This window comes from Lissotriton helveticus, chromosome 1_1, assembly GCF_964261635.1.
Source record: "Lissotriton helveticus chromosome 1_1, aLisHel1.1, whole genome shotgun sequence".
Taxonomy (NCBI): Eukaryota; Metazoa; Chordata; class Amphibia; order Caudata; family Salamandridae; genus Lissotriton; species Lissotriton helveticus.
In genome coordinates this window covers 2,072,542,377-2,072,554,815 of record NC_136057.1, presented here as the reverse complement: position 1 = coordinate 2,072,554,815, position 12,439 = coordinate 2,072,542,377, and positions in this window count along the sequence as shown.

The window sequence follows — 12,439 nt, the reverse complement described above, 5'->3', positions numbered from 1 at the left end:
ACTCATTGTGCATATGTGTGTGGCAGAACATCAGCACTTGTGTGACACATCACAACATACATCAAAGTGACTTTCGATAGAGTTGGCTGGGCACACAGTTTGCAACACATGCAACTCTATGCTACAAGCTTGCACAATAATTCACACTGACTCATCATTAAGAGAAGAAGTTGTGTATGAGCTGACTCCGGATATCATCCTCCTCCTCTTCATCACTTTCATCATGGCCAAGGCCGGCATCCTCAACGGGTGGATGTTCCAGCTCGTCAGGATCCAGGATGAGTGGCACAGCCTCCTCAACTGCCATGTTGTGCAGCATGCAGCACACAATGAAGATGTTACACACCTTTTGTGGGGCGTATGGGAGGGATCCACCGGTCTTATCAAGGCACCGGAATCGGCTCTTCAGGAGTCCAAAAGTCCTCTCTATCACTCGCCAGTTCTGCCCGTGTGCATGTTGTACCGCTAGTCTGCAGCTGATCTGGGATTGAGTAGCGGTGTCATGAGCCACGGCATGTTGGGATATCCCGTGTCTCCTACAAGTAAACATCATGCAAAAAAGTGTGCAATGAGATGCCGTCATACATAAAACATAAATGAGACATACTGGACAAATATAGTTTACCCACCAACAAGACATGCCCACTCGTTGTGCAGCTGCAGCATCATCAGTGGTACCCTGCTACGCCTCATGATGAATGCATCATGGCACGATCCTGGAAAACGTGCACAAACATGGGAAATCAGCATGTTAGCAAGACACACAACCAGGGCATTTATTGAGTGGTAATGTTTCCTGTTGCGGAAGGCCTGCTCCTGAGCCTGTGGTGGCACCAAAGCCACATGTGTTCCATCAATGGACCCAATGACATGTGGCATCTCTCCCAGGGCATAGCAGTCACCCTTGACATCTGTCAACTCTTGTGCAGTTGGAAATTTTATGAACTCATCAATGTGCTGCAACATAGCAGCTAACACATCATGTAGAACACGGCTGAACATGGTTTGGGACATCCCCCCAACATCAGCTATGGTAAATTGAAACGTACCTGTAGCAAAGAAATGTAGTGCTGCCATCATCTTTAGCTTGGGTGTCAGCGCAGTTGGATACCTGTGTCGCGGTTGGAGATGTGGTTCCAGCCTGACCGTCAAGTTCTGAATCAACTCTTGAGTGAATCGGTAACGTCGGATGCAATCACGTTCCCTCATAGTCTCCAAGTCAGGAAATGGCCTTGGTAGAGGCGGTGCCCTGCAGGACATGTTTGGTAAGAATTGACCACAACTGTCAGCCGACAACGATACCAATGTACATAGCAGATGAAACACTGCAACTACATATCAAGTCACTATGGGGTCTGGCGTGTGCAAGACATCCAGGACAAATATGGCATCTTGCTGGCACTCCAACATTTCATATCGGACAAATTGCAAATGAGGTGTGCATGTGTGAATGCAACACCACAGCCATTGTCACGCTGCAGACATGTATGTCTGTGGATAAATGATGTATGATGCCATCAGACACAAAATCCTTTGAAAAGCACATGTGGCATGGTGTGCGTACATGGACAACCATGTCAATCACAACACAGACGCATGAGAGATGCACCAACAGCATATGCAGTTAATGCAACACAAACAGCTATTGCAACTCTTACCATGACACACACATGACATTGTCAGATAGTGTCATGCTGAGCATCAAAATGTCAAGTGAGAAGGTGCCCCGGTCACTGTCATAATGAGACAGCTGCCCATAGTGATGACTGTTCCATCCCAGTGTTCATGTGCATGAGTAAATGCGCATAATGATACATAGGGGACAAGTGTTAAGGTGATGTGTTACACTTACTGCCCCATCACAGATGACAGGTGTCAACAGGTCGTCACACCGATTGAGGAAAGGGTCAGATGCACTGTGCTATGTCACAGCCTGCTACACCTAGGCACTGCTCATGTAAGTATGCAATGACAAGAACCTGATATACATCCTTGTTTGAACCGTACCCAAACATTCATGCCATGTGTGCGCCTCGTATCACTATTGTAATGTTGCAGTACGTGAGCGTGTGCAATGCACCATACCCCTGCCTTCACCACAGCGGGTCTAACACACCGTACCCCCAACATGACATGCATGTGTGCGCCTCGTTTCACTATTGTCATCGTGCCATACGTGAGCGAACCGTACCCCAACATGACGTGCGTGTGTGCACCTCGTTTCACTATTGTCATTGTACCACGCGCGAGTGAACCGTACCCCGCCATGACGTGCGTGTGTGCGCCTCGTTTCACTATTGTCATCGTGCCATACGCGAGCGAACCGTACCCCGACATGACGTGCGTGTGTGCGCCTCGTTTCACTATTGTCATCGTGCCATACGCGAGCGAAACATACCCTGACATGACATGCCTGTGTGCAACTCGTTTCACTACTACAATGGTGCCATACGCGACGTGGAAAGCACCGTAGACGTGTATTGATCTCAGAAACTAGCTAGGGTACCCCTATGGGGCGAATAATGGGCCCTGAATGCAGCCTGGTTGTTTTGGATATAGAGATTTGAGTGTGTTCTACAGGTGTCCTGCAAAAGTCAGTTGGGCAGAAATATACAATGTTGCAATTAGTATTTGGAGCTGAAGCACAAATTGTAACGCATTGCAAATCTGAGTCAGGGCATTATGTTTGAAGGGATTGGATGAAACATAGAATGCAAAGTATTCTGGCCTATCACACTGTACTCCAGAAACAGAAAGCCCTTCAGCAGCACATATTTACCACCTTGCCTGCTAAGGCAATTCCCGCTGGGTGCTGCAATCTCTAGAAATGCATTGTTCATGACAAGGTCAGCTCGTCATAAGCACAGGTCCAGTAAACTGCATGACGAGCTGACCTTGTCATTAGCATGGAAGTGGTTAAGGCTGCATGTGTCTGTGAGAGAGCACTTGCCTGCACAACATTGGAGTGGACCACACTGCTGCTGCCTCTGCATTCCCTGGAATTTGAATTTGCTGGCCATGGAGACGGCACCTGCATTCAGTAAGGAGGAGAACCCGGCCCTGCTGGATGCCCTCCTACCAAATTACAGCAAGCTGTATGGGGGACCAGGGAAGCAGGTGAGTGATTACTGCACTTGCTTTGATCGTGCACCTGTTGTGTGAGTGTCACTACGGCCATTTTGTATTTGTGGAACAGACATGCAATGTGGTTTGGCAGTGAGTGTCAGGTGTGTACATTGTGCTGTCTCCCAGGCAGAGCATGTAGTAGTGTGTTTCCTCCTTACTTGCATTATGCTAACTGTGACAGAAAATGCATACTGATTTACACAATCTGCTGTGCCAAACCTTGCAGGTTTTTCCCCATAATTTACTGAGCTGTAATAGTGTTCACCCCAGAGTGACAGCTGAATGTACTCACTGATGTTTATGTTTTTTGTTGACCTGTGTTGATGTTGTACAAATGCTGTGTTTGAACTGATGGACATTGAAGAGTGTGAATGTTCCTTGTCACCTGGCTGAGTGTGTATGTGATGTTTTGCACCACAGCTGCATGGCGTATGCAGCAGCTGTAGCCATCTGATATGACAAGTATGCTATGTTGTGTGCCTGACTTGCACAGTTAGCACAACACCCGTGGCACCTCTTTGTCAAGTGGGACATGTGCAAAATGAAGGTTTTATACACTGTTGACACTGACAGGCGAGTGATCTGTGCCAGGGTGCGTCTGTGTGGTCTGCTGAGGGTTCTTAAGTGGAGTAGGATATGTGACAGGTTGTCACATGCTGTCCCACAACCTGCAGTTGCGTGTGTTGTACAGTGTGTGCCATTATCAGTGAGTGTGTTGCACCCCTTATGCCATATGTTGCCTTTCAAAGGCATGTGGTGTGTTGGGGTTTGCCCATATGCCTAATTTACATGGACAATAATGCAAGTCCTGTCAGCATCCTATGCCCTATTCACATTATCAATGGTGTGCAAGTGTGTGTCTCTGGGACATGGAGCAGGTGTACTGATGTTGTTTCACTTGTTCTTCCTGACAGGTATCTGCCTATGAGAAGGGAGAGATATGGCTGGGGATCGTCAGGGCTGTCAGGAGTGTGGGGGACCATCGCCGGCGGCTGGGGAACATCCGGAAGAGGAGGTAAGACATCCGGTGCTGGACCCGGCGTATCGCCCGGGTCCAGCTGAAGATGGAGGCCCCACGCCGGCATGGTGGAAGCCACTACCTCACCCCCCAGATGCTCCGGGTCCTGGCAGTGGTCTTTCCAGATCTCCATAGGCAGTTGCAGGAGGGACAGCAGCAAGGAGAGGGTAGGTACATGGCTATTTGTAGTGTTGTGTGTCAGCTGCTACTTGAGGTGCTCTAAATCCTGGAAACACTCCCACAGTTGGGGTGTCTGGTCAGAAAGGCTATTTGTGCATTGTATTTTCAATTCCCCATATTCAGCTGGTGCTCTTTTTCATCCCTTCCCCTCCTCCACAGGTGTCCCCTGGTCTGTGTGTTTTCACATTTGCACATGTTCCTCTAGGGTGCAAGGTAATTAGACTGCACATTGATTAGCGCATCATGTGTGAGGGACGTTTGTGAAATGTGTTGGTACCTTGCCTGTGCCATGACCTGTGCACTGTGTTTGGCCTTCACATGTGTTTGCACTGATGATGAGTCTCAACATAGGAGTGTGCGGTTTAAAATGCTCACACTTGCAGCATGCATGACCCATGTTGCATTCTCAGACATCATTTATGAGATATGCATATTGTCATGACGGGTAATCCTGAGATAGGCAGCAATTTCTAGACCCATGGATCTGTGTGCCCACTACAGTCCCCTGAGACACCCTGGTATCCACATCATGTGTGTCATCCAACACTGTGCCCATTCTATGTGTGTTCAGGATGGGTCAGCGTCTGTGGAATTGGTGCCTTGCATAGTTTGTAATTATCATGAGTCTGCTACATGTGCACACTGGCCATGGATACAAGATTTGGCTGTGCAGTGCCCGTGTGCCTATTCAGAAAATCTGTTGTTGGTTGGTTGTGACTAATATGTATTGCCAGCCCCACGAGGTGACCTTGGTGTACTTTTTGTGAAGTTGCTGCACAGTTTATGTTACCCTGATGAGTTCTCACTTCTTGGTCTGCATCAATTACATTGACTGAGTGATGTGGGTGTTGTGCTGGAGTGGTGTAATTGGCCTGCCTGTTTGGCCCTTGGCAGTTTTGACCTGTGGATGTAAATTGTGTGTTGGAATTTTTAACTAGGCACTTCCCCTGTGATGGTGGACAGTGCTCTCATTAAGGGGTTTACAGGCTATGTCATTTGCTTCCAGAGATGACTGTGCCTCAATTTTTTTAGCCACTTGTATGTCTTTCTAGTGCAACGCTGTTTTGTCTTGGTGTGCACACTACGGTGTTGACATTTAGCATGTGGATAAGGGTTTGTCCACGATGCAGCAATGATTTTGGACTACACAATTGCAGGAACATTAGCTTGCGTATTGTCCTGATTTGGGACATGTGGGCCACTTCACATGACATCCAGTGGATCTTATGTGCTAGCAACTGTATGATTTGGTGATAGATGCCCCTGTATGGACTGACAGATTAGAAGTTATCTCACATTGAGGTATGTACCTTGACACTCCCAACACTTGTTAAGAGTTGTTCATGTTTTGAATGTGTTCATATGACAAATTTTGTAGGTAACACTTATGTGTCTGCATTTGTTTCACCAGGTAGCGCACACCAAACAACATTTGCAATGTTTTGGATTAGTAGGCAGCTTTTGGAGGAGTCCAGTGTTCGTGATTGATGGTGTGCCTTGATCTACATAGACATGTCCACACAGTATTCTGGAGTGCTTGAGAGTCCTTTGTTGTCAATTGCACAGACTAATGCGTGTCAAGCCATCAAGACCTCCGTTTGAGCATGTATATGGTACATGGTCCACGCTATTTGTTTGTGACAGTGTTTCATTGAAAAGTGTGTCAGCTGTTTCAATGAATGTGTCTATGCTTCTGGTGTGCATTTCCTTGTGAGAGAGCTTTCATGCAGGCACCTACGTGTTATGTTCACAAGATGACAAATTTACACATGCAATTCATGTTGAATGTGTGAAGTATGGTGAGTCCCAAGATGCCAACAATTCGTGACATTAGTTTTCACCAAAATGTACTTACAGGGCTCAGAGTGTGGTGTCACCTTGGTGAGCGAGCTGTGTTAGTTTGCCCTGAGGGGCAACACATCTGTTTATTTATTTGTGATCTTGAGGTGACATCACTTCATTGTATAGATCTGCTCTCCTGTAAACAAACAGAAGCTACTCAGTGTGACTCTCATTCAAGTTGTGACCTGGTCTGTTCTTTGGATCCTTGTGTCCAAGTAGAATTGTGTCTATACCAACTGGGCAGAACTAGTATCAATTCTGTGCTGAGCTATCTGGCTATTACTCATGAGGCCTGCCATGATTTGCAGTGTGACCAAATGATTTTGTGCTCATGTGTCAGATGTGTACAGGTGACTGATGCATTTTTGTTTCTTCTCCTTGCCCACAGCATCATCAACCGACACAGGAGGAGACATCAGCATGGACCAGGAGGAGGGACCAAGCTGCAGTGCCACCAGCGCAGAGAGTTGGAGGGAGCTAGTGGCACGGAGGGTGAGGGGATTCAGACGGCTGGACCTTTGGAATGCGACACCTCTTACCATGCGGACAGCTCAGCTTCTGACTCCCAGGAGGAGAGGGAGTACGCGGCAACAGCATCTACCATCACTGTGTCCGTCCCCACCTCCTCCAGACCCATCTCCACCCTCCCAGTTGCTCTGGTCCCTTCTGTCCGTGCTGCCTCCCATGTCTCCTTCGTCCCTGGCACCGCACCTCTTGCCCCTGTCTCCCCTGCTGCCCTCAGTGCCGAGTCTGTGGACCTACTCCGGCAGAATCATATTGGTCAGACATCAATGCTGACTGTCCTCCCTGCCCACACTGCTACTCTGACACAGTTGTTGTCATTCATGGAGGGCATGTCAGCTGCGATGTCTGACCAACGTCGGATACTAGCGTCTATGGACTCATCACTGACGGCAGCAGTTTCACTCCTGCAGCGGTCAGTTCCCCCCCTCCTTCTGACCCATCCACAGCCCCCTCTCGCATACCTGTCCCAAGCACACGCCGACGCACAAGATCACGCACGCCAACACCCACAACCAGCACACCACCATCACCTAAGTGTAAGCGCAGATCTCCTGGCACACAGTCTCAGAGGGATGCAGGCACACACACACAGGGCCTGGGGTCAGACGGCAGACACACAGCCACAGAGACAGTACACCTGAATCACTGCCCTCTACCTCCACTCCCATTGTGTCCCTGGTTGCAGGTGGTGGTCTGGCGGAACTGGCAGCAGTGTGCAATGCTGAATTTATTTCCGCCTTTGGCGCTGCACAAGCCACTGAGGAGGATTCCCCCCCCCCCTGCATCCCCAACACCTACCCTTACATCAACTGTTCCAACGGTGCCAGGCCCTGACCCTGATGATGCCCCCCACGGGTCAACCCGCCTTTAGCTCCAGAATTTGCAGGCAAGTTTGGGGTCGACAACCTCCACAACGTCCCCCAAACAGACTTGAAAATGGACTGGCCATTGGCCTTGTTTGAGACAGGACTCGTGTTTAAATTACTTTCACTTTGGATCTGAATAAAGCATTTTATTTTTCATTCTAAACTATTGCATTTCAGGTACTTGCTTTAGGTGCTGTGTGCCTAGGAGTTAATGTCATGGTAATGTTTTGAGATTGTGAAATATGTATTTTTTATGATGTTAATGAGGTGGACCATGGTATCTATGTGCCATCACAAAGTTGCAGCAATTAATCTTTGGTTGTGTGTGTTCAGTTTGCCTACAGACATTGTCTCAAGGAGTGTCCATTCCTCAGTTATTATACAATGAGAAGTTCACTACAGACAGTTGCACAATGGTTGTGCTGACATGTATGCATATTCGCTATGTTGTTGAACGTTCCGTCAACAATGGCCATGCCTGCTCACAGATGACTACTGATCATGACAATGTTCCATCCAAGCTACTCACTGTACTTGTATTTAGAGTATGTAGATATGCCTTCATGGACACGTTCACCCTTTTTTCCAATATGCAGATGTATAATCACAGCTTTACCCATATGTTTGTATTGGTTCTGCAGGGTATTTGTGCACATGAATCACAATGGTGTGCATTGTATCTAAGGTCTTTAAACCGTATTCCTTCCATGAGCAAGTACATGTTGATGGTCTGACCAGCACCTGGACATCCATTTCAGCCCAGGGATGTACATGACAGTGTGTGTTCCCTTTTGCTGTCTTTGTTTGTTGGGCTGTTACATGACTATACACTATACTGTCATGATGGTAGGGTGTGTAGGTTGCCTGCAACCTCCATGGGTGGATATGCATGCAGGATCTGACATCACACCCACATGTGGTATGTCACGCTGTGTGTGACAGAAATCCATCATCCGTGTAGTGTGACACTGCTGTAAGTGATGTGTTGCTATGGCACTATCAGGACTCTCACAAGTTAGGGTTGTAAACATACCCCCATGTAGTTGTGGTATGATGATGACAATACCCCCTCTATAACTGTGCCCTGCTGGGAGTCCTCTGCACCCACCCCTCCTATGTCTGGGCATTGCTGGGAGTCCTCTATACCCACCCCTCCTATGTCTGGGCACTGCTGGGAGTCATATCCACCCACCCCTCCTATGTGTGGGCACTGCTGGAAGTCCTCTGCACCCACCCCTCCTATGTCTGGGCACTGCTGGAAGTCCTCTGCACCCACCCCTCCTATATTTGGGCACTGCTGGGAGTCATATCCACCCACCCCTCTTATGTCTGGGCACTGCTGGGAGTCCTGTTCACCCACCCCTCCTATGTCTGGGCACTGCTGGGAGTCATATCCACCCACCCTTCCTATGTCTGGGCACTGCTGGGAGTCATATCCACCCACCCCTCCTATGTCTGGGCACTGCTTGGAGTCATATTCACCCACCCCTTCTATGTCTGGGCACTGCTGGAAGTCCTCTGCACCCACCCCTCCTATGCCTGGGCACTGCTGGGAGTCATATCCACCCACCCCTCCTATGTCTGGGCACTGGTGGAAGTCCTCTGCACCCACCCCTTCTATGTCTGGGCACTGCTGAGAGTCATATCCACCCACCCCTCCTATGTCTGGGCACTGCTGGGAGTCCTCTGCACCACCCCCCCTATGTCTGGGCACTGCTGGGAGTCATATCCACCCACCCCTCCTATGTCTGGGCTAAGCTGGACGTCCTCTGCACCCACCCCTCCTACGTCTGGGCACTGCTGGGAGTTATATCCACCCACCTCTCCTATGTCTGGGCACTGTTGGGAGTCCTCTGCACCCACCCCTCCTATGTCTGGGCACTGCTGGGAGTCTTCTGCACCCACCCCTCCTATGTCTCGGCACTGCTGGGAGTCCCCTGCACCCACCCCTCCTATGTCTGGGCACTGCTGGGATTCCTCTGCACCCACCCCTCCTATGTCTTGGCACTGCTGGGAGTCCTCTGCACCCACCCCTCCTATGTCTGGGCACTGATGGGAGTCCTCTGCACCCACCCCTCCTATGTCTGGGCACTGCTGGGAGTCCTCTACACCCACCCCTCCTATGTCTGGGCACTGCTGGGAGTCCTCTGCACCCACCCCTCCTATGTCTGGGCACTGCTGGGAGTCCTCTGAACCCACCCCTCCTATGTCTGGGCACTGCTGGAAGTCATATCCACCGCACACTCAGATGTTACTCACCGTACCCCAACAATATTGACGTCTGGGTGGCTCATGTCAGTATTGCACTGGTGCCATACGCGAGCGTGTGACGCACCGTACCCCAACATTAATGACGTCTGTGCGGCTCTTATCACTATTACAATGATGCTGTACGTGAGCACGTCATGCACCGTACCCCAAGATTAATGACGTCTGTGTGGCTCTTATCACTACTGCAATGATGCTGTATGCGAGCGTGTGACGCACCGTACAAGTACACTTACGTTGTACTCACCGTCTGCGCTGTCGTCGGTTTCTATGCATCAGGTCGTAGGCGTGCAGGACTGGGATCACACGGCCGAGGGGGTTCATGGCGTGTCTGTCGCGTACCGGGGTGCGGTTCGGGCCGGACTCTGCTTTTACAGCTGTTTTCAACTCCCGTAGCAGAAGGGTTGTACGGAGTGTCATCAACACAGATCGTACTTGCTGGTCCGGAAACTGCTGGCTGTTTACGTACGGACGGCGCATACTGCGTGATCCGGATATGAATCGTATGTATTTTTGTGTCGTATGGTGTTTGGTATGATTCGTATGTAGATATGCTTTGGGTTAGGATCGTACTTCATTGTACGTACTGGGACGTTGTAGGTGTACGAATCGTACAGGAAAAACGCTCTCTACAGCGAATCGTGGGGGATTTCGGAATCAGCCCCTATGTATTGCTCCCAGACAATAACACAAAGGAGAATAGATGTTGGCAGTATGGGTCATCTCTGACATGATGAGGGGGAGGAGCTGTCACCTATCACATTTTGCATTATCACAAAGGCTCTGCCTGAGCACTCTCACAAAGGGTTTGACACTAGACTTTTGTGACACTAGACGGGGTCAGGATATTTCAAGCACCTCTAGGTGTGAAAAGTCTCCAGAAACTTCTTGTACTTCAAAGTGGGCACAAGTTATAAATAATGGAGCCTCAGACCTTACTCTTCAGTACACCTATAGACCTGTGGAAAACTCAGAAGACTGCTGTGCCGCTCTGCAAAAAGGACTGCTACTCTGTTGCCCTGCCGCCTTGCTGCTCTTCTGCCCTACTGCCCTGCCACTTGAGTGAAAGGACTGGACCTGCATCATGATCCCATGACCAATGGATTGGCTCCAAGGGCTAGTTGGCTGGCCTCTAGTTCAGAGCCTCAGGGACTGAAAAGTCTCCCACCTCCTTGAACCCAGCATCTGGTCTCTTTTTGTTGTGAGCCCAACCCCGAAGTGGTGCAACCCTAGACCCTTGAAAGTGGGCCTGAATGTGCTCTGCCGGCCTAGCTGCCGGCCTAGCTGTGGACTGAATTAAAGCAGCATGATGCATTTCCTCACAGAGCCACTTTGGGACTGCCATATCATGATGCATCCCAGTGCTGAACACGCATTCTCTATAGATCCACCGCTGCGCAACGCATCCTCTGCACAGGCCTTTGCATCACAAGCCCCTCATCAATGGCAACCTTGATGTTGACGCATGACTCCACAATGCCGTCTCACAGCTCAGAACCACCATTGCACCAAACATCTTCAATGTGGGATCTCGCAACATTTTGAAACCTGTATTTAAGGTACAGGGTCTAACTAGGTCCCTGTATCTGGTTCACGCTTCATCATGGATTGCCTGAACCACAGTTGGCTCTTCAGGCTCCTAGGTACTATTTTCACTGAAAACTTTAATGGCAGATATCTGGTTCTATCTCCAGTTCTACTGATTGGATTTTTGTTGTTTAGGTCATAAATAATGTATTAAACTTTACTCTATTTTTCCAAATTGGTGTGGGAATTTTCTTGTGTTGTTTTCTCCCTTTATTACTGTTTGAAGTGATGCACAAACACTTTACATATTGCTTCTAAGTTAAGCTAAGTAAGACTGTTTTGTGCCAAGCTACCAGAGGGTTAACCAGGAGCAGATACAGAATATCGAGTTTGAAATGTCGACCTACAGAAATATCGAGTTTTAAATATCTTGAGTCAGAAATATCGACAGCAAGAATATAGGTGTTAAGATAAGAAATATTGTTTTTAAAAATATAGAAGATATTATTATCGTTTGCAGAAATATAGTTGTTTAAAATATTGATTTTTTACTTAGTGTTATGCATTTTAGTATATATTTTAAATGTATGTGATGTATTTTTTCCATAAGGATTGTGTATGTGTTTTAATATATGTGTTAAATTTTTAGTAGTTATCAATTTTTATTTATTTGTATTTTAGTTCCATAGTGGGTTGTGGGTTTATAGGGGAATAGGGCGGGAAGTAATTTATTCATAATAAATAAATGATTATTTTGTATTTATTAATAATGAGTTAGTTGAGATATTATAGTGTTAATTGTGGGATGTAATTTATTTTTAATTAATCATTAATTGGTTGTTGATCAATATTAATTAATTAATTGCTAATTAATTATGATAATTGTGTAATTTTTTAGTTACGGGTTGTGGGGTTTATAGGTGTAAAGGCTTGGAAGTCATTTATTTTTAATTAATAATATGTTGGTAATTAGTATTAATTAATTATTTGAAAATTCAATATGGATATGTTGTAAATAATTTTTAGGTGTGCGTTGTGGGGTTTATAGAGGTAAAGGGTGGGAAGTAATTTATGTTTCATTAATTAA